The sequence below is a fragment of the Protopterus annectens genome, chromosome 2.part0, assembly GCF_019279795.1.
Source record: "Protopterus annectens isolate FY-2018-M chromosome 2.part0, PAN1.0, whole genome shotgun sequence".
Taxonomy (NCBI): Eukaryota; Metazoa; Chordata; order Ceratodontiformes; family Protopteridae; genus Protopterus; species Protopterus annectens.
In genome coordinates, this window is record NC_056728.1 from 1,250,294,247 (window position 1) to 1,250,317,142 (window position 22,896).

Here is a 22,896-nt window from a genome sequence, read left to right on the forward strand (position 1 = left end):
GCACACATTTAGTTATTGTTATTACTGTATATAAGATAGAGTCAGGTTTATGTAAGATTAAAATTAATGTTGCTTTAGCATCTGTTAGAGTTTAACATACCTTTTGTATAAGGAAAATATGTGATCCATGTTATTCTCTATTTCTCTATTTGTTGTGTTTACTACTTGCTATAATAGGTGATTCTGAGAGTAGCAATGTGGAACTCCTACCACCTGATGTCAGAGTATCATTAGTCTCTTATGATTACGGCGGTGATGAAGAGACACATCTGGAGGTGCAGAGGGTCATCCAGACACTGCGACAGCTCACACATCTCTTGCCCATATTTTGGACACAGTCAGTATGCCTACACATACCTATGACACAAAGTCCTCTGATATAGGACAAGTTGAGGGTGACACAGTTGATTAGAGTAGTGTGGTTAATCTGGTTGCAGAGCCGGTAGCTCCTCCCTGTAACCATCATGAGGGCAAGGTGTCACATAGGAGGGTTGATAGAGGTGCTCAGAGGAGGCATGCTGTTCACCCGCTTCCTGATGCTGGCATGACATTAGGTGTTGCCAGATCTATGTGTACAGGCGTAGTGGAGGCACAGGCACATTACACAAAGGCCTCGGAAGAGAAAAAGGGACTACTAAACTTCATGCATTCTGGCGTCCATGACTCCATGAACCATGTGTGTGACTCCCCTTGGACCAGATGAACAATACACTGGATTGGGCACTGTCTGTGACAGAACATTTGTTGGGGGAGGGTGGGTATTCACATGGCCAGAGAGACACTACATCTTCTGATATTAGCAGACGTGGCTGTGCAAGATCCCTCTCCTGTAGTGACAATACAACTTCTGTTCCATCACTGTGTCCATTGTCCACACCCAGATATGGTAGGCCACAGGGTCATGATCTGGATGTAGTCATGATGACAACTTATCCATCAGACATTTGTCGTGTTCAGGTAGCACCTCAACTTCTAGCCCGGGCCATGGAAGTAGCAGTGCAACTCCTGGCAGAGGTGGTTCTCATGGTTGTGGAGATGACACTGAATTGACTGCTCTACCATGCAGGGCTTACATCTGTCCAAGATGGCAGGGTGTAGTCTAGCACAGTGCTCAATTGTGTTCATACAGAAATACACACATGAAAAACATCACTTGCTCATATCACCTCACACACATGCAAACTAAACAGTACTGTTGAGTGCTATACATCTGTTGTTACTGGCCCTGAACTTTGTATGCACTAGTAGATACATGTGTTCTTACTTACACACACTCACTTCTCTGGTGTCAAACTTAAATTCCTAACACCCCCCTTCCAACCTGTGCAAATGATGATGACTGTGCCCTGCCCTTTGCACGTGTCTTTGTGACTTAGGGTTGCATATATGTCTGATGGACACAGTAGACAGCTAATGCTTGTTTACTCACAAGCTTGCATTTGTCAATATGTGTTGTTGAAGAAAAGCTTTTGATTTCTTGTTTCTACTCATTTGTGAATGCTTGCTTCTATAATTGTTGAACCTCATTGTAGTTCAGTTAGTATTGTCGGTAAAGCAGTGGAAGCATTAGGTACTTCAGTCTTGCTTTTTGGTATAGCTGTGCAAATGAGGGTGTAATTGACCTGCTTCATATTTTATAGACAGTGGTCAACTGAAATGTTTGATGCGCACTATTGTTTCTAAGGGTTTATATCACATTGTCGAATATTTACAATCTCGAATGACAACACATCGAACACACTACATCGAAACACAAAAACATTGAAACAGCTTCAATGACAGTTCCCAATGTTGACATGCAACATGAAGGGTGTAGGCAGGGGGGCAAGCCCCCCTGCACCCCCACAACCCCCGCTACTTAAATATACCAACTCCGAGATTGCGCTACAGTGTAGGAAATGGAAATCTTCTGTTTCTGCACTGTAGTGGACTGAACTGTGATCTCCAAAGTGGTATATTTAAGTGTCAGGGAGTGTGGGGGGTGTAGGGGGTCTTGCCCTCCTGCATGGAGCAATTTTTTTCAGTTACACTCCTAATAGTCATTTCTACCCCATTTTGATGGTCTGCTTTTCAATGTAGTCTGTTCGATGTATTGCCCTTCGAGATTTTCACCCTTCGATGTTATATAAACCCTGTTTCTAATACATAACTATACATTGCAAAAATCTGGCATAAGAGATATTACTGATATAACTGTACAGCTCAGACAAATGCTCTGCTTAGGGGCATAATATATATTTCCATATGAGAGTAATTAGTTATATAGCCATTTTTTCTTTACAGGTTCCAGACTTACTTTGTCATTAGTGCAGGTACCAGTTCTGTCCTTGGGTGTAGTCCCGGTCTGATGTTATTAGAACACAGCCATTATGTGGCTTAATAAATGTTGTGGAATCTGACAGGCATCAATTTTCCTATTTGTATGTGCATGGAGATCTTAGGCTTTGAGCTAGGTAGTGACTGTGTCTGCTATCCTTTGCCTGTTAGCCAGAGCCAGGACATACTGTGCATGCGTCTGTCTGTTAGCACTATCTGCAGCTGGTGGTTCTCCCTCAGGCTCTTCATCTGCATTTGCTGTTGCTGGTGGCCATGCCCATGGTCCTTGAAACTGTTGTCTTACCCCTTGCTGTCCTCATTGAAGCTGCTTCATGAGAATTATATGGGGTAACATGCATCATATTACAGTGCACATTCTATGAAATTCCTAGTTGAGCATGGGCCTGGTTGTACCCTTGCTTAATGGGGTTGTGTGGATTTCGCATGGGTGTCATGAGCCAAGGCTCAAGTGTATAACCTGCATCCCCTACTAGATGCCCTTGAGGAAAGCTACCCATAGCAAACCTGGCATACAGCTCACAGGTGTGCCATATATGTGAGTCATGAAAACTGCCTTGGTTACCTGCACAGACATTGTAGATGATCCCTTGGGCATTACAGGCAACCTGACAGCTTTTAGAGTGGAAGCTTTTTCTGTTGATGGACCTCCTTCTCTGTTAACCAGGTGGGGCTTTTATTTCTATGTGTGTGTAATCTATGGCCCCCAACACTTCAGGGAAGTGTGCTACTGCATAGAATTCCTGCTTGGTTCTTTCTCTTTCCTGTGGTGTGTGTTGCAAACAGTTGGGATCCCTTACATGTAGTAGCATTGCAATTACTAACTGATATAATATTCTTAAGGCTTATGCCTGTGAAACCCCTAATATACCCCCAATCAGTCTCTGCAAACTACCAGTAGCTAGTATATATAATGCTATAAATATGTTTTTTTTACATTAGGATGGCTTCTCCATGATTTCCCTGGGGTCTGAGGTGGGGGCAGCAGAGGTTGCATATTTCCTCCAGTGTTCCCCTATCAACCCCGAATGTCTGTGCAGTTTCTGTGTCATGCAGTTCATGACAAGTCAAACAGGGACTAAATACCCTTCCCCTTCTTGCCAGAGGTCTGGAAGCAGCAGCAGCACCCTGACTTAATGTCTGTTGCATATACAGCATAATAATAGGAGCAGAAACCCCTAGAGTGCTTTTTTTTCTAAGTGTAATCATGCTGTATTAAAAAGAGTTTTGGTGTACAGGGCAAAGGCCTACACTGAGTGTGCATGATTGCTTTATAGCTTCCTGAATACCGCCATATTGGATTGGGTAATTCACATTTACTTCTGCTCTTTATGTGTCATTGCATATTTTGCCATTTATCTTTGTTTGGTGGCTGTACACATCATGTAGAGTTGTTTAATGAATACCATGTAGCTCGCTAATGTGTTGGAGACATGCCACACTGCCAGGACAATAGCTACACCTCATGTAGCTATTATTGAATCCTGCCCTATATGTGGATAAATACATGCTCCATATACATGCATTTTGTGAAATAATCTTTGAGCAATTGTTCTGAAGTACTTGGGATTAAAATACAAAGGGCTTGGATACAGTAAAATTCCCAGCCTTCAGGAATATAGAAAATAATACATGTTTGGTCGGGATCCGTCAATATGTTCGAAGTTTCATTACTTCGAACCCCACTTCACCGAGTCCACTTGGTCGAAGTAGTGAAACTTTGAACATTGACTTCGGCAGTCACACTACAGCGCGGAATGGGAATATAGTGCATGCAGGGAGGTCTACTGTCTGTTGATCCATAGATGTTCAGCACTCAGAATGCTGATCCTGAAAGATTGCAAGTATCTTGTCATGGCAGTTAGACTTGGAGAAGAATTTGAAAGTTGCATTTTCCCTATGTTTGCTCAGATTTATAAAGTTGGAGTGTTAGGGCTGTGGATGTTAAGTGTGCAGTGGAACTTGCCTCCTGCAATTGTTTTTTATGACCTTGTGAGTGTAACTTTTTTAACTAGTAATTTCCCAAGGCATTTTACATGATTTGAAGTCAAATAACCATGTGTCAAAGAAGATGTGATTATTCGTAGTAGGCCTAAGTATGCATCAAACCATTGGACAATCTATGCTGGGGGGTTTACTAGCAAGACCTAATAGCATAGCAGCACCCAGCAGGATAAAAGCACTCTCATCAAACTAAAAAAAAAAAAAAAAAAAACAACTCAGAGGACAAATAAAGTCTATCAAAGCCAAATCCATGGTAAATTTGTCTCCCCAGGCTAAGGACAACCACAAGGCATTCTTACCTATGTCTACAACCTCAAAGACAATACACAGTTGTGCGCAGAGCACATTGTAAATGGAGCCACATATAGTGAGCCAGAAGATATAGCAAACCGACTGGCCCACAGATTCAGCTCCAACTTTACCCCTCTCTCCCACTCAACCTTCCCTCAGGAAATACCATCAAATAAAACTCCCTATGCTATCACTAGGGAACAAGTACTTAATGCTCTCTCCAAGGCCAAGAACACTGCATCAATGGGCCCAGACAATATCCCTGGATGCCTTCTAAATAGCATGAAACATGACCTATTAGGGCCTCTGGAACTGCTGTTTATAAATAGCCTCCAAACAGGCTTTGTGCCTCACGAATAGAGAACAGCAACAGTCATCCCTATCCACAAAGGTGGGCCATCTATAGACCCGTAAGTCTCACTAGTCTTATATGCAAAGCCATGGAAAGAATTATGATGGAAATAATCAATAATGATATAGTAAACCTCCAGACACTGGACCCAACCCAGTTTGGTTTAATCAAGAGCAGGTCATGCCTACTCAGCCTGGTGGACTTCTTTCAGAAGGTCATCAAAGCAATGGATGAGGGCAAAATGGTTCACACTGCCTACCTTGACCTGACCAAGGCATTTGACACAATATACCACTCGGGCATTGTTGACAAATTCAACAGGTTAGGAACAACCCATATGTCACCCGATGGATAGCCAACTGGCTAAAGACAGGACCCAGGAAGTTAGAACTGGGGGGGGGGGTCAGTTCACCTCTACAAAGAGGCCAATTGCAAGTGGAGTCCCTTAGGAATCAGTCATTAGACCGGTCCCTTTTGGCATTTACTTCTAAGAAATCAAGGCTAATATCAATGGTCTCTGGCTGACTAAATTTGCAGATGATTGCAAATTAGGAGCTGTCATTGAATCCCACACTGGCACAAATACTCTGCAGGAAGGGCTGACACAGACAAACAACTGATGTCAGAGCCATAGAATAAAACTAAATGCCAAGAAATGCATCATAGTATCCTTCGGGAAGTCATCCACCCCTGGTAACTATTATATTGACAACACACCCCTTAGAATTGACCCAGTAGTCATGGACTTAGGGACACACACACACACACACACAGTTATCTAGCCTTTGACCATCACGTGTCTGCAGGAGTGAGGAACTTATTCTCTGTTGCACAACTTAGAAACAAAAGTATGGCACCTAGGTCCAAGGGAGTTATTGTTCCACTGTATTTGACATTCCTCAGACCTATCAATGAGTACAGTGCCCCCTTTGGTTGGTACCTAACTAGGCATATCCAACAACTGGAATGTCCACAGAAAGAATACAGGGCATAAGTAAAATTTCCTATGCAGACTGCCTCAAGGCCTTCTCCCTGTATTCTGTCTCCTACATGCTGTTGAGGGGATATCTATGCCTGGTATAAAGGGCATTGTCAGGCCCAACTCTAATGGACCTCCTGCATATCCACAAAACAAGCAGCATCAGAATTACCAATTCTAAAGACTTAAACCTTGCCTGTGATATAAATAGGTCCTGCTGGAGAGACAGATATGTATCCCAGAGACTAGCCCATCTTTGGAACAGGCTCTCCCATCCATGTGAAGCAGAGTTCCTCCCTACACCCAATTCAACTATAACTTGGACAATTGAATGGTGAACAGGAAATTCATCCCTGGCTTGGCAAATATGTCTCTAATCGACACAGGCAACCTATAACTGTTTCATCTCCCAAACCCTGCTTGTCAGCGATTTGCGATGCGTGGTTATGCTTAAAAATGCCCTTGTGGTCATCAGCCTAATAAACACCTATAAACCTATGAAGCTATTGCAGCTTAGTTACAGAGCTCTAGCTCCCCTAAGGGAGGAGGGTAATTATTAAGCCACTAAGGTAATTGTAGGTCGATCCCATGAGAATGAGCTGGGATTGTAATGTTAACTGATTAGCCATAATGAAGAATGAAGGTACAGTGAATCAACAGAAAAAAAAAACCTCATGACATTGTTCAGGATGCTAGTGGTCACAATTAACAACACTTTAGGCCTAGGGGAAGACCTAATGGTGATGAAAAATATGTAAAATGGGGAGGGCATGGATGAAGAGGATATCACTCGGGATGATGATTCTCTTTGCAGATTAATGCATGGTACCAAACAATGTAGAAGTGTTCACAAAAGATAGGTGACCTGGCAGAAAGAACCTGCATAGAGAACCTGCAACACCAAGAACTACCAGCACAGATGGTACAGCCTGACCTTTAGAAAGCAGTGAAGCAGAATCTCAGAAATATTCCATACAAACCTATGGGGGTTGAAGTTATTCTTCACAGACTGTATTGGGTAAGGCACACAGAAAAAAATTAAGACATATTTGCCAAGTACAATGCAAATTTCACAAATACAGTGTGAGGCAACAGATGTTAACAGAGACATGGACTCTGGTGATCTGACCATGCAAGTTATAGGGTAAAGGTAATCTGCATCTATAATGTGCAAGAAGCATATAATTATTTATCACAGAATAAGAGGCATTTGGAATAGATGGCAGACACAGGTTTTCTGACACTGGTATGGAAAGGGTAGCAATAAACGTTTGCCTCCAGTAAAGAAGCTATACGGTTTAAAAGCAAGAGATTATGTGGTCCAATAAGATAAGTGCAACCTATATTTTAAGAGGTGCAATTAATGTAAATGCCATCTTAACTATATATGCAAGATTAATGCTGGTTTTGTAAATTTTGAAAAAGGCAGTGTATAGAAGACTAGGAACCCTAAACAGTTTTTCACACCTCTCATTTGCTTTGATTTAAACTATTCCTCATATTCAACCTCGCCTCTGCTAAATATTATGGGAGCATTCATTATTACATAAATAAACTAAGTTCATACAAAGATCCTCTGTCACTAACTATATAAGGTTTAGGATATGAAGACATTCTAATGTGAAAAAAAAAAGAAAATGCTCCTCTTTCTGACCCTACAATATGATATTTTAAAAAAATGCCATCATTTTTAATGCACAGAGGTTGTCAGGTATGTGCTACAGAGGGTGGAGAATCAGGGTCATTCTGAGGACTGAAAGCAGGTGGGAAGACTGCAGGAGACATCAATTAATTGAAAATGGCTTCAGATCTCTGATCACAGAGAAGAAAACAATGACAGAATGAACTGCAGAGGTTGAAGAATGCCCTAAGTGTGATGAGATTTGCCAGCGGGCAAGCAGTGGAGAAAGGTTAGTGACCAAGGGATGAAAGCACATTGACAATACTCCCCTAAGAGTTGGCCCACTTGTTCAGGATTTGGGAACTTACTTATGTGGACAGTGACTTAATGTTTGACCAACATGTGTCCACTGTTGTAAGAAAGTCCCATATTGCACAGCTTATAAACAAAGGGATTGTGTCTAGATCTAAGGATGTCCTTGTCTCCCTTTAATCAATCCTCATTAACCCAGTCGATGAGTATAATGCCCCCTTTGACATGTGTTTGTCCAGACATATGCAACAACTGGAATGCCCATGGAGACACCGCAAGGCCTAAACAACATGTCATACATGGACCGACTCAAAGCCCTGTCACTATACTTGGTATTCTACAAACTGCTAAAAAGTGACCCGTGTATGGCATACAAGACATCCTCAGACCCAATACTGGTTCATTTACTGCAAATCAGCAAGTCGAATGGCATCAGAAATATTCAGTCTGTTGATCTAAACCTCTTCTGCAACATAAGCAGAACAGCTGTGAGAGACAGATATAGTTTGCAGAGGATATTACTGCTCTGGAACAGACTCCCTATCCACATAAAGCAAAGTTCATTCGTGTCCATATTAAAGTACAACTTGGTCTAGGGATGGAAAACAGAAAGTTTACCACAGGACTGCCTCCTGTAATACTAACGGACAGAGGCAGTTCCTAAATACTTCATCCCAAGCATGGGTCCCATCAAATTATCTGTGGTAGGGTTCCAGTTATTCTCATTGGCGTAATATATAACTATCAGTCATGCGATGGGTAAGGCCAATCTCTAACCAAATGAAATAGATTAATTCAAGTACCAAAAGGGAAACTTGCTAGGCTTAAAATGGCCTGCAAGGGCAACTAGCATCATACGTACCTATAAACCTATGGATGTGCAAAACTTTGAAGACAGTGTTGAAAGACATGACTACATTAGGAGGTACTGACTATGATGAAGCATATACTTGAAATCCCAAATAAGAAGATAAGGCTAGTGAGAGGGCTAAGTTATGTCTCTACAGGCTTCTAATAAGTATTTTTCTTCTTTTTCAAGCAGGATATGTTCAGGTGTGAATCAGAAAGGAGAAACTGGAAATAAATTACAGAATGAAGAGGAAGAAATTGTTTTTAAGGAATGCAGATAACACCAAAGCAAGAACAGTGGTGGAGAAGAGTGATCAGACCCTCAGAAGAAGTCCCAAAGGTAAGGTTATGATTGAGGAATAAAAGGAGGAGTCTGTTCACTTCTATATGCATCAGAAAGGTAACTTGAAAATGTCTTTTTCTGTTAGGTGAGGCACTTAATGGTATAAGGGTAGCAGATATTTGTTATGTTTTATTGTTATTATAAATCACATATAGTATTACATTTACTGCGATATGGGGTGATGAGGATGCAAAATGGCACAATACAAATGAGAACCAAAGTTCATTATTAGAAATCGGTATTACTGAAAGGCAAATATTGAATTACATTTGGCATGGTTAGGGGAATGACAAGTACCGCTATGAAAGGAGCGGTCTATGGATATCTTCCTGACAATATTCTAAGACCACACACTCACACATAACTGTAACTCCCCGAATCTCCTAAAAACAAGCTCATAAGTCATTAAGGCCAAGAACAGTATGTCTGTGTGACTAGATAAAATAGCAGCCTACCTACTGGTCAGCCTGAAACATGCCTTGATTAACTTCTACAAAAGTTTGTCAATACCAGCCTCAAGAAAGGCTTCATAACAGATAGAAGGAGGAAAACAAAATCCATTCTCTTACATAAAGGTAGAGCTTCAACAGATCCAGGTAATTATAGCCCCATAAGCATAACCAGTCTCATCTGTAAGGCTATGGAAAAGATCTGTACGGACTTAATGTACAAGAATATAAGTAATCTACATACTCTTGTCCCAAACAGTTTGCATTCATTAAGGGCAGGTTTTGCTTACTTAACCTGACTGACTTGTTCAAAAACGTTATTAAAGCAATGGATGAGGGAAAACAATGCAGATCACATATTGAATCATTGCACAATTGTTCAAAACAATCCCATACTCAAATATCACAGATAAATTCTCTTAACTAAATTTCAGTCCCTATATAACTGAATGGGCAAAGATTTTCTCATAAATAGAACCCTGGATGTTATGGTGTGTGGCTCTACCTCCTCTAAAAGACCTGTAACTTAGTGCTGTACCCCAGGATGCAGTCCTTAGTCTCTTTGGCATTTACTTCTACAAGGTCAAAGTTAATGTTAAGAGTTTATAGCTGACTAAGTTTGCAAATGGCTGCAAACTTGGTGCAATTATAAACTCCCCAGAGGACACCAATATTCTCTTGGAGAGCCTATCCAAAACAAATAGCTGTGTCAAAATTATCGACTAAAACTAAATGCCAAGATGAGTATAATCATATCATTTTGGCAAGCATATGTTCCCTTGTAATTATCACATCGGTGGTGGGTTTTGCCTAATGGTTAAGGTGTTCACCTCACATACACAAGTTTCAGGGTTTGATTTAGTCTAGTATTTGCCTATGAACTCACCCCTAAAAAGTGATCCACAGTTAATGACCTGGGAATCCATAGTGACGATAAACTGTCCTTTGACCAGCATGTATTAACTGTTGTAAGGAAGTCCTTTTTCATCACACAGCTTATATCTGAAAGTATTGCACCCATATCCGAGGATGCAATTGTTCAAATGTACTCAGCACTCATTAGGCCAATTATTGAGCAGATTGCCTGTTTTTGTAAGCATCTGTCAAACACTTGCCACAACTGAAATGACTACTATACTTTTTCACTATAAAACATCAAGGGCCTAAATTGTAAAAGCTATGCAGACCATCTGGAAGCCTTGTCCCTCATCTTAGTCTTATTTAAGGCTACTGAGAAGAGACCTCCACTTTATGTGCTGACCTTCATCAGACCCTAGTCTGCCGGACCTATTACACATTCACAAGTTTAGTGGTATTATAAACACCACTGGACTTTTGAATGTGCAAGTCCAATGGTATTATGAACACCAACTCAGGGGAACTTGATCTGTTTTTCAAAATGAATAGAACATTTTGGAGGGATTGGTTTGTATCACAGCAAACACTACCTCTATGAAATCACCTTTGACTCTACATAAAGCAAAGTTCATAGGTTCATAGGTTCATAGGTTCATACTAGGCTATCTGCCCGAGGGCATTTACAAGCCTAGCCCATAGTTTTGTGGCTTACGCCATCCCTTTAGTATGGGGAACTATACCCATTATTTTGCTGTGCCTCTGTTGAGCAGTGACACTGAGGTAATCCCTGGGGTATATCTGCGATCTCCCATCCATTGGTCAAGATTTCTCTTGAACAAGGCCAGCGAGGTGCTCTGCCTCACATATACCGGGATTTTATTCCACAGCATAGGGAGTCTTTGGGTGATGAATCTATCCCTCCAGCACGTCCTATTAATAGCCGTGTCGAGGTTTAAGTCTCCCGCCCTTGTGGCTCTGACGGATCTAGATTTTTGAGGTGAAGCATATTCATCAAATCTGGGTTTGACATGGCCTTGTATGTTAGGCAAAGGTCACCTCTGAGCAAGCGGTGCGACTGAATAGAGCTGGAGTTCTTTCAGTCGGGCAGCATAGGACAGATGTTTGAGACCCTTTATCCTTTTGGTGAGGAACTTTGTGGCCTCTCCAGCTGCTGCAAGTGTCGGGTCAGATACATTCCGAATGGGGCATTGTACTCAATCATTGGTCTGATGAGTGATGAGTATAGGGAGACTATGACCTCCCTTGATCTAGATGAGAATCCCTTCATGATAAGGTGGGCAATGTAGAAGGTCTTCCTAACTACTTTAGCTACATGGGTGTCGAATGACAGACTACTATCAACCTGGGTCCCCAGGTCCCTGATAACTTCTTCTGTACTCAGTGGATTGCCACCTATTTGGTAGCTAGGGGTAACCTTGTTTTTCCCGAAGGGTATGACTATGCATTTTTTGGCATTTAACTTTAGGCCATGGCTCTGGCACCAGTTATCCGTTTCTGTGAGACCCTTCTGAAGGATATCTGTGTCAGATGTGTTTTCTACTATGGCGCCCAGTTTGCAGTCATCTGCAAACTTTGTCAGCCATAACCCTCCTGTGTTTGCTTGTACTTCGGAAAAGTAGATGCCAAACAAGAGTGGGCCCAGGACTGAGCCCTGTGGTACACCACTTGTGACAGGCTTTGAGTCAGTAATTAATTTACTGTCTTCAAACCTAATTTGGATGAATGGATGGATGGATGGATGGATGGATGGATGGATGGATGGATGGATGGATGGATGGATGATTGCAAATATATCCCTAGTGTAGCACTCCTGTCCCTCATAGATAGGAGAAACATGTACATGTACTAACATAACCTTGTTCAGCCCATCTTGGCTTATTTATATGCACAATATAAAGGCTAAAACTACCATGGGAATGTAAGGTTAAGCTTCTTAAGATACTCACAAATCAACAGTTTAGTAAGTACCTATGTACCTATGAACCCATATAGAAACTTGAAACCTCAAGGCTGCTTATGGTTGTTCAAGATATTTGTGCAAAGTGTCCTTGCATGGTTACTGGAATGTTTTATACATATTAGCATTATTGTTGCTGTGGTGAAATCCGACAAATGTAATATCTTGACTTAACTAGAGAAGGGAGGGTCAATAATTAACAGCATGTTATTAAATAATGAGACGGGGGTAACAAATTATGGAACCAAAGGCTGACATCAAGAATAGTTACCTAATATCTCAGCAGTAAAAAATGTGCCAGGATATTGGGGAGTGGGGGTTAGGAGTAGGGCCAGAAACTGAGGGCATGAATAAGCTGTTTTGTTTAGTAAGACATACTGATCTTTTTTGCTTTTGAGTGTGTAACTGTTAGTGGGGGAGAAAGAGTGTGTGTGTGTGAGAGAGAGAGAGAGAGACTGGAGGGACAACAGAATGCAAGTCGTGGATAAGTCACTGACTAAGAATTGAACAGAGATATAACTAACGAATAAGCGAGAATGAAAGGATGGATGGGGGCTCACATGGGACCCAGACAATCACTGTACATCAGGCTAGAAAAAAGTATAGGCAAATAATGAATGAAAGGAGCTGGAAGCCTGCTTCATAGGTAAGTTCTGGACTTCTTTAGAAAGTGTTGATGTAAGATGTCAATGGCTACCTGAAGTGCAAGTTGTGGAGTGTGAATGCAGTGGGGAAGAAACTGCTGTGAGAATGCTTCAGTAAAAAATTTTGTGTTTAAAGGTGAAGACAGCTGGGGACTGGGAATCGAAGTGTGCTCAACAGGAGTGTTTGTGGTTGAGAAGAAAGTAGATTTATTCCAGCTCTTATGAGAAAGGGGTGCACTGAAAAATGTAGACAATACATGGTAGGCATTAAGGGAACAGATGCTTATTAACGGCATATTATGCATGGTTTAAAACTGAGATAGTGAGAAGTAGCTTTGACTGCAGGTGGGGGCAAGGTAGTAAATTCCAGGAGAATCCTCTGAAGGAAGAAGTTTTGGAATTTTCATATAGCCAAGAGTTTTTACCTTGGTCAAAGGGATAAGCTGTATATCACTGGAAGAAGTGCCATATTTCTTGAGGATGAGATGATTGTACAGTTGGGGAATGAAGGAATAGTGTAAATCATGCTGAATATTAAAAGATTGAACTCTTTTGTAAAGAGGTGTGGTGTGCTTAGGCTAAGCAGTGTACGTCATTAACAGTTGGGTAACAGGAAACCAAAGAGGAAAAAAAGAAATAGGAAATAAAATGGGTTTTATTTTGAAAAAGAACAACTATATAGTAATGTCAATGGCTCAACAGATCACACACCCATATTTGCTGCTTGATGATCTGAATGTGGTGAGTTCTATTCTCATTTCAGGTGATTGGATTTATTTTCAAGATGATGACACTGCAGTGTAGCATAAAGGGTCGCTGCAGTCCTTCATGAGCTACCTTTGGATGAGATGTTAATCTGAGGTCGTATCTGCCTAAGTTGGTGAATGCTCAGCTGAATGTAAAAGATCACACAGCACTTATCGTAAAGATTTGGGGAAGTTCCCTGGTGCACTAGACAAATTTCTCATGGTTCTCTGCTGAAAAGAGGCTAGTAGCTTAGTGGGACTAACACAGCCAAAAAAGTATAAATATAAAAGTAAGTGTATTTTTGTAAAGGGAGGGTGGCAGGGATGAAAGAAGGGAGGGGATATTGACTTTGATTTGAAGGTGGACAGACAAAAGCATGTCATAAATACTGTGCAAACAAATGAATGTCACTAAGGAAATTATTTTTTCAGCTGGGATACGTGATCTGATTTGCATAGACATAGTAAGGCCTTGTTAAGTTTGATTCTGGTGGATGCCAAGAAAGCAATTACTAGAAAATGGAAATCAAAATCTTAACCAACTATACTTAAAAAGTGAACATTGTAACAGGGATAAAAGAACAGAAAGTGGGATCTTCATAAAAAGGTAAGAGGTAATTACATGCAGAAAAATATTTTGGATGAGGAATGAGGTTTAAGAGAAAGCAGGAATTGAATAATTTATATAATGTTACTTAGATGATATGGTGTGCATAACGTTTATAAATGTGAACTTGTTAATGTAGTTTGACTATTAAACTGTAAGATTGCTTATGTCAAAAGTGATAATTCAATAAATTGTTAACAAAAATATGCATGGACAGGAGATGGGCTACTGCAGCATATATGAGTTTACATTTACATATAATAAAATAGCTTAATTAATTGTCATTGTTGCTAAGTTTACATGACAAGGCACTGGACTCAAACTAAGGTGAATAAATTCCAATGGAGTCAGTGACTATAACCCTGTTCTGTATTTGAAGGAGTAAAGCTTATTTATGGGTGATGGGTGTTGGTCATTGCCCAAGGCAGTAATGCACAGCTGCCATAAGCTGTAAAGGCCAGCCATCACTTGCATAAATATTATTTATTTATTTATGTATTTATTTATTTCCAGTTTGATGACTGGGGAGGTCCACAGGGCTCAGGGAGCCCGTTTTCAGTTGAGGCCTGGGGAGAAAAACTCCACATTACATAGCTTAGTTACATATATAATCATAGTAAAGAAGACACAATTACAATTTCATTCCATGCTAGAGAACAGGCATAAATTCTTTGGTTGCATAGTACCTAAATATTTAGGATGGCAGTGGTAACTTAATTGAGATGGAGAATAAAGACTTAGAAGGAAAAGAGAAAAAAAAAGAAAAAAGGTGGGATGGGTTATTTATAATAACATAGAATTATTTACATTTTTTACTCCTTGGTATTACAATAGACAACAACCTTAACTTCGACACCCACATTAACAATACTATAAAATCAGTTAACAGAAAAATGGGCTGCCTGTACAGAGTCAAACTTTCCTTACTCCAATAGCAAGAACTACCATTGCCCACTCCCATCTAATCTCTACTCTACTCTATGTCTCACCAATATACACTAACCTATCCAAAAAGAATCTTCTCAAACTTGCTACCTCTTATCATAATGTTACCAGATTTGCCACTGGTGAACCCTTCAGAACCCATCACTGTCAGAATCTCAAGCAACTCGGATGGCTTGAACTTCAAAACCAACTTCAACTCAACCAACTTACAATTGCCCATAAGGTCCTTTACCAGCCAAACATTACTCTAATACTCTCAGACCTCATAACCCCCTACAAAAATCTTAATGCCTTGCGTTCTTCAAATAAACTACTAGTTCACATCAACAAGTCTCACAACATGGCTGGGGACTCTCTATTCTCAAACACAACTGGGAAAAACTGGAACCTTCTACCTATTGAACTTACTCCCTTCCTTCCTTACCACTCTTCAAACAAAAACTTAAAACCTTCCTCAAAATACACTGGCTGTGCCCTTGTACCAACCCTGACTCAACATTCATTAATGCTACTAATATCTTTTCTAACTGTACGCTCTCCACTAAATTAATCTTCTGTAGTGCAATAGTAAGCATCTAGTAAGAACCTGGATACTATTTTTTTTTAGCCACTAGCATATTCATATTATCTTGCGCTAAATTTTGTATATAGTTTTTATGTTATTTACTGTTAAATGTATATAATATCTTCTATATCTACTTATTTTATTATTCTTATTTTTTTATTCTTATGTAACAATGCCTTATTGGCTGTTTGTATCTGTCTTGGAGCTTTTCTCCCCGGGCCTCCACTGAAAATGGACATATATCCAGCTGGACTAGCCCGGTCAACAAATGTAAAATAAATAAATAAATAAAATATTTACAATATGTATATTTATGTTAGGTTAGCTTGTACTCAGAGTTAGTCAGGTGTATAGGGGTGGATTGATTATTAGGCTAGGTGGGGAGAGTGCAGTTGCATTTCTTGTTAGAGGAAAGGTAGGAATGCAGCTGAGTTTTAAAGTTTTCATAGTTTTCACAAGTCCTTAGAGAGGAAGGAAGAGAATTCCATTTTTTAGCTAAGGAAAAGGATAGAAGAAGCTGACCAGCAGGACGACTGGGTTTGCAGACAGTGATTAGGTTTTGGTGAGTAGATCTTAGAGTTCTCTGAGTGGTATAAGGTTGAAGGATGTTGGTTAGTGCTGGGCACTTAGTAGGTTGAAAAATTAGTCTGTGGGCTGTAGTAATTTGGAGATTGTCTAGATGGTCGGAGAGTTCAAGCCAATTTAACAAAGGAAGGGCAGTACAATGATGGGAGGAGAATTTGGCTTTGGTTGCAAATTTAGAAATCTTATTATAACAGACTTCCAATTTGGAGGAGAGAGAGGCAGATACGTTTGTTAGTAGAGGAGTGCCATACATTAGTGAGGGTAGTAGATAGGTAGTGGCGAGATTTTGTCTAGTGGAAGGAGAGAGAAAGTGGATGTTTCTGCATAGCATACCAAGTTTTATATGGGTTTTCTTAATGTTTTGCTGGATGTGAGTGTCGAATTTTAGGTGTTCATCAATAGTAACCCCAAGTAGTTTAGTGAAGGGAACAACCTCTATAGTAGAGTTGTTCTGGCTAATAATTTGGAATGAGTTTTATCAAGAGGGGAAGCTTTTGAGGGAGAGAATAATAGTATTTTGGATTTATTGGCATTTAGCGAGAGGTGGTTTTGGAGCATCCAGTTTTCAGTGGTGGAGAAAGCAGTTTGGGTGGGTCTAGTTTATTCCCACGAAAGCCGAATTGCTTGAATACAACTCACACAAACCATAATGAGCGAAACGCAAATACGTCGAACACACTAAGAGAACCAGGATAAGGTATTCTGGGAGAGATTAAGGTTAGAAAGATGGTTCAAGAGATGGGTGTGGGAGATGGTATCGAATGCCTTGGACAGATCTAGTAGAACCGTTGATACTATTTTTCCAGAGTCATGGGCAAGATTTATTGTGTCTAAGAAGGAGAGAAGGGCAGTGATAGTACTATGGTCAGGTTGGAAGCCATGTTGGGTTGGAGTGATTAGTTGGTGATTGGTTAGGAATGGCATAAGTTGAAGGTGGATGCATTTTTCCAGAAGTTTTGAGATTGGGGAGAGGACAGCTATGGGGTGGTAGTTAGAGATGTTATTGTTTTTGCCTCCTTTATGGAGAGGTAGAATAAAGGCAGCCCACCATAATTTGGGCACATAAGTTTCCTGCATAGATCTATTGATCAAGATGCTAATGGGGAGAGCGATACCATCTGTGGCTATTTTTAGGAAGGAAGATGGGATATTGTCAGGAGCATTGGAGCATGGTTTTAATTTAGAGAGTAATTTTTTTATGTGGGAGGTTGAGATGGGTTTAAGTTCAAATACTGGAAGAGGATTGGGGGCAGAGGGTGGTGTAGGGGATGAGGATGATTGGATAGGTTTAGGGGAAGGGTTATTGTTAGGGAAGGTCTTGGTCAGTTCTGCTATGGAGTTGGTGAAGAAGGAGTTGAATTAAGAGGCTATTTCAGGATCAGATTTGCTGGTGTCAGGGCAGGGGTTGTTTTGGGTACCTGGGTTGAGAAGACAATTAATGGAATTCCAGAAATGTTTGGGGTTTTTTGATTGGTTAGACTGGAGTTTGATATAGTAGGACTTTTTGTCTCTGATGATTTGTTTTTTAATGAGGTTGCGGAGTTCTTTATATTTAAGAAAAGTGTCTGGCTGCTTGTTTTGATGGTATGTTTTCCAGGATGGGGTGGTCTTGGTTTTTACTCTTTTTTGTTCTTAGTAGAGCTAGGGAGTTGAGGATGTTTAAGAAGGTTGAGTTGAAAACTTTTATGGCATTGCTTAGTGGAAGAGTTTTTAGGGGGTTCCAGTTTGTTTGTTTTAGGGAGTCAAAGAACGTAGTGAGGTTAAAGTTTCTGAGGTTACGTGTGTGAATATATTGGTGTAGGTGAGGAGAGAAGTGGGTAGCTCGGTGTATGAAAGCTATCAAATGGTCTCTTATAGGGTCAGGTATAATGCCAAAGTTTAATACTTTATTAGGATGGGATAGTAGGATCCAGTCTAGTCTGGTACCTGGGGGGTTTGTTTTGTTGGGTCTGGTAATGGAGTTAGTTGGGTACAGTTAAATAGATTGATGGATATGGTGGGATTAGAGTTGCTGATTGTATTCCAATCAATATTTACATCTCCAAGTATGAAGGTCTCTAGCTTAATATTGGTAGAAGTCCAGTGGAGAATTTCTTCAAGAGTAGTGGTGTTATTACCAGGGGGATGTAGAGGGCAATGATATAAATACTTTTGTGGTTATTTATTTTGAGTAGGCCTATTACTAGTTCTGCATTGTTCAATGGAGGGATAAGACTGGGTGGATAGCAGGTTAGAGTAGATTAAGGCTATCCCACCCCCTTTTCTATTTAGGCGATCGTGTCTGAGGGATTAGAATCCAGGAAGGAGGATTTCAGAGTCACAAATATGAGGTTTTAGCCAGGTTTCTGAGATGGCTACAATGTCGGGTAGGTTGTAGTTTAGCCAAGCATGAAAGTGGGCTACTTTATTTCTTAGACTTTGGGCATTGATGGTGAAGAATTTGAGGTATTTATGGTTGGTTTTATTGCTTGTGGCAGGGAGATTGGGACTAGAGGAAGTATTTGGTCCAGGATTTGGGTGTATGTCCCCTGCTAAGCAGAGGTAGTTGAGGAAAGGTAGTAGTATTTTTGATTTGGTCTTTAATAGTTGTGGACAGTAAGATATTAGTTTAGGTTTGTAGTATTTAATTGAAGAGGGAAAAAGTTTTATCCTGAAGTAGTGGAGCGGGTTGGGTTGGGTTGAACTAGAGAGCCGGATATGTTGTGGAAGTGTGCTTTAGTGGGATGAGGAAAGAGATTGGGAGTGGGGGGGTACGAAAGGAAGGAGGAGTGGAGTTGGTTATAGGAGTGGGAGGTAGTGTTGTATAAAGGGAGTAAGAATAGAATGCAGATAGATGGGGTGAGTATGGTTTGAGGTAGAAGACAAGGTATGGTAGAGGAGTATATGTGTATATTAGCAGTATAAAATGAGTATGGCAGATTGTATATATTTATAGGTGGAGTAGAAATAGATGTTTATAGAGACTTTGATGGGTGGGGTTGAAATGGTTGTGATTGGCAGGTGGAGGTATAGAGGGGAGGGATTACAGTGTGGAGATGATTGGTTTGTTGAGAGAGGGAGGGGTTTGGAGTTGAAATAAATGTAGGAGTAGTGGGGGCGGGTGGGAAATAGGGGCAGGGTAGGGGAACGACGTGAGCCCACAGGTGCCTTTGGACAGAATTAGGCTACATAAGTTCTACACCTTTCATATTTTGTAGCAATGATGGTATTCAAATCCTATTAATTCGTTGCACATTTATTTTGTTTTTATACCAATGATGTGAAGGATATTGTTCAAATTATTAAAAAGCATTGTGAGGTCCTTACCATCGATCCATTGATTAAGGACATAGTTGGTGACTGTAAAAAGTCCTCGACAAAGACTTTTATATTATCCTAAAGACCAGGCACGCAAAAATGAAAGCATAACTAGTAGATGCACTAAGATTTGTAATAAATGTAATTATTGTCAGTGTATAGACAGAACTGGATTTTTGTTACATCCTGACCTTGGTTTTAAATATGTATTTAATGTTGATGCCAATTGTAATAGTGAACATGTGGTGTATCTGGCTAGCTGCGAGTTATGCCATTCATTTTATGTCGGAAAAAATGACTGTGTGCTAAAAGAGCATATTAGGGAACATCTTTATAATATATGGATTGGCCCTGACAAAAATGCATTATCTAAGCATGTTTTAAGTTGCAATGCCAGCCATACATTTAAATTCCTGGTTATAGATTGAGTATCTCCTAATGTATGCCATGGTGATATTTGTAACATCACAGCAAATAGATAAATCAGATGGATAATTAGGCTACGGGTGGATCAGGGTAGTGGCCTGATTAAAAAAGCCTCTATAAGACCTGTGTTGAGGAAATGTGTTATTAAGGATTAATTTTATAGTTATTATGAGGAGATATTTATTACTATATGCTTGTATTAGTAGATCATATACAACGTTTAGGTATGTGAGATATATATATATACATACATATATATATATATATATATATATATATATATATATATATATATATATTTTACTCGGGAATTTATGTAGGAAGTGCTTTAAAGATTTTTCAGGATATGATGTAAGTCTGTGCAATTAATTGAACAAGTCTCATCACTGTTTGATTGGATAGAACTGATAGAGTAATTGCTTAAATAGGTTGTTTGAATCAATTACTTTAATGGTTTGAAAAAGTTTTATGCAAAACCGCTCACCTATTTTTATTATATTGAGTGTCTTCATGTTAAACATTTTATTTCATGCCCACTATTGATTTATGGTACTTCCGATCGTGGTTTATTCAGTGGCTATAGTTGTTTGTTGTTTTATTCTGTTGAATATTCCAAGATGTTGCTAGTAAAACTAATGAAAGTGTACAAATTAAAAGGACTCCTACATTCTGATTTAACATGGGTGACTTAATAGCTGCTTGTATCCAGTCAAAGTTCAGTCTGTAAGGACAGCCTGGCATGGACTCTAAGTATGTAGCATGCAGCTAAAGGACTAGACAACGGGATTCAAGACAATCTTAAAATGAAGCCAGCATTAGAAACTAGAGCTGGACATGGAGATGAGACACATGGAAGCAGTCAGGAGAATGAAGCAGCTTGGGGTACAAAGAGAGGGAGAACTGAAACATCTGGAAGCCACAGAAGAGAAGAGAAAGGATCACTATGAACTGGACATGGTACAAGAGAGGGAGAAACAGCAGCGTGAAAAGAAACTCATGACCCTTTCCCAAGTGCATGGAAGGAGAAGGATATACTTACGTTTCCTCTAAGGATAAGTAATCATGTGTGATATCATTTGATACAGTCTCATTTTACAACCACTGCCATGATACTAAAGTCTGTAGTTGTACTGTTGATGGCTCCATGCCGTCTCTGTGTGGTGTCTGGTTTTACAATGCTGTAAAATGAAACTGAAACGTATAATGATAAGACTGAGTATTCATCCAGTAGAGATTCAGGAAAAAATATGATGGCAGAGACACATGATTGCATTTACTTTGCAATTCCTAGACACCAGAAAAAGGGAAGGGGAGTTACAATCAGGGGGAAAGCAGATAATGAGGCCTGCCATCCAAGACATTGACATCCAGGAAATTAGAAGATTAAGGGACAAGAACAAAAATTGCTGATATTAAGTTATGCCAACTGAGTGAACCACTAGAACACAAATGGAAAAGAAGAACTAACACTCTTGCAGGTTTAGAAAGTCTTGTTTGAGGCAAAATGAGTAATAGGAAGGACTCAGAATTTACAAGAGCTTTTTGGCTGCTGGATGGAGCAAAAGGAAGTGACACAATGCGGTTGATAAAGTAATAGGAAACTTAAGGCTTCACATGTCACAATGTTGCTGTGATGAATGCACTGTAGTGTAAGCCAGCCTCACACAAGGAAAGAGAAGAAAGAATCCATAAAAGTAAATGGAATGGGTATATTCTAGCTAAACATATGCCACTTAAAATGTGACCTATGACTATGATAAAAAGAGTTACTGTTATCTGAATAAAAATCATCAGTGTGACATCAGCAATCCTCACAGATCGGAATATGAAAAGTGATCAGTACAGACAGGAATGAACAAACCTCTGGAACAAATAAAAGAGCCCGTCTTTGCATGAAACATGACTATCTAAAATTAAACCTAAAAAAGTAAGGGGTGGTATGGTGATCAATAAGGTGATAAGTGTAAGGGAAGAAAAAAGAAAAATATCAGAGCAATTCCACTAAATGAACAGGATTGCCAGTAAGATAGATAGGAAATCATGCCACTGATTAATGGAGATGAGGCTGCCCTACAATGACCAAAACAAAAATGTATGGCCGATGAGAAAACAGAAGTGTTTTATGTATGGATGGATGAAATTGACAAGTAGAAACTAAAGCAAACAGAGGGGATTACAACAAAAAAATAAGACATCCCAGTTCAGTAAACTTAGAAGGGATATGAGTAATGGATGCTGTCAGTGCAGATGTCATGAAAACAACTACAGTCAAGCCTTTCTGACAATTTGAAAGTACAATGCATACAAAAGCCTGTAGACCACACAAATGACCCCAAAAAGAATTTTAAGATCTGGAGGCTAAACAGCAAGTTTCATATGGAAACCAAGATTCTACTGAAACTTGCTGATAAACTATGAAACAAGTAACAAATTAAAAATCGTCAATCTGGTGAGGAGAAATAGTCTATGGTAGGGCTAAAGTAGTAGGGCGTACATATTATATATTGTATAGACCTGACGGAGGACTGTGGGAAATGTATCACAGGTGTATGCTTCTCTTTTTATGAGAAAGGAAATGTAGTCTAAAAAGCAAGAGATTGTAGAGAGGACAGTGGAACAAGCAAAACAATGCATAAATATTGAGCTAGTCACATCCAGTGTGACAAAAAGGAATTGAAATTATGGAATGAGGACTGAAACACAGAAATCAA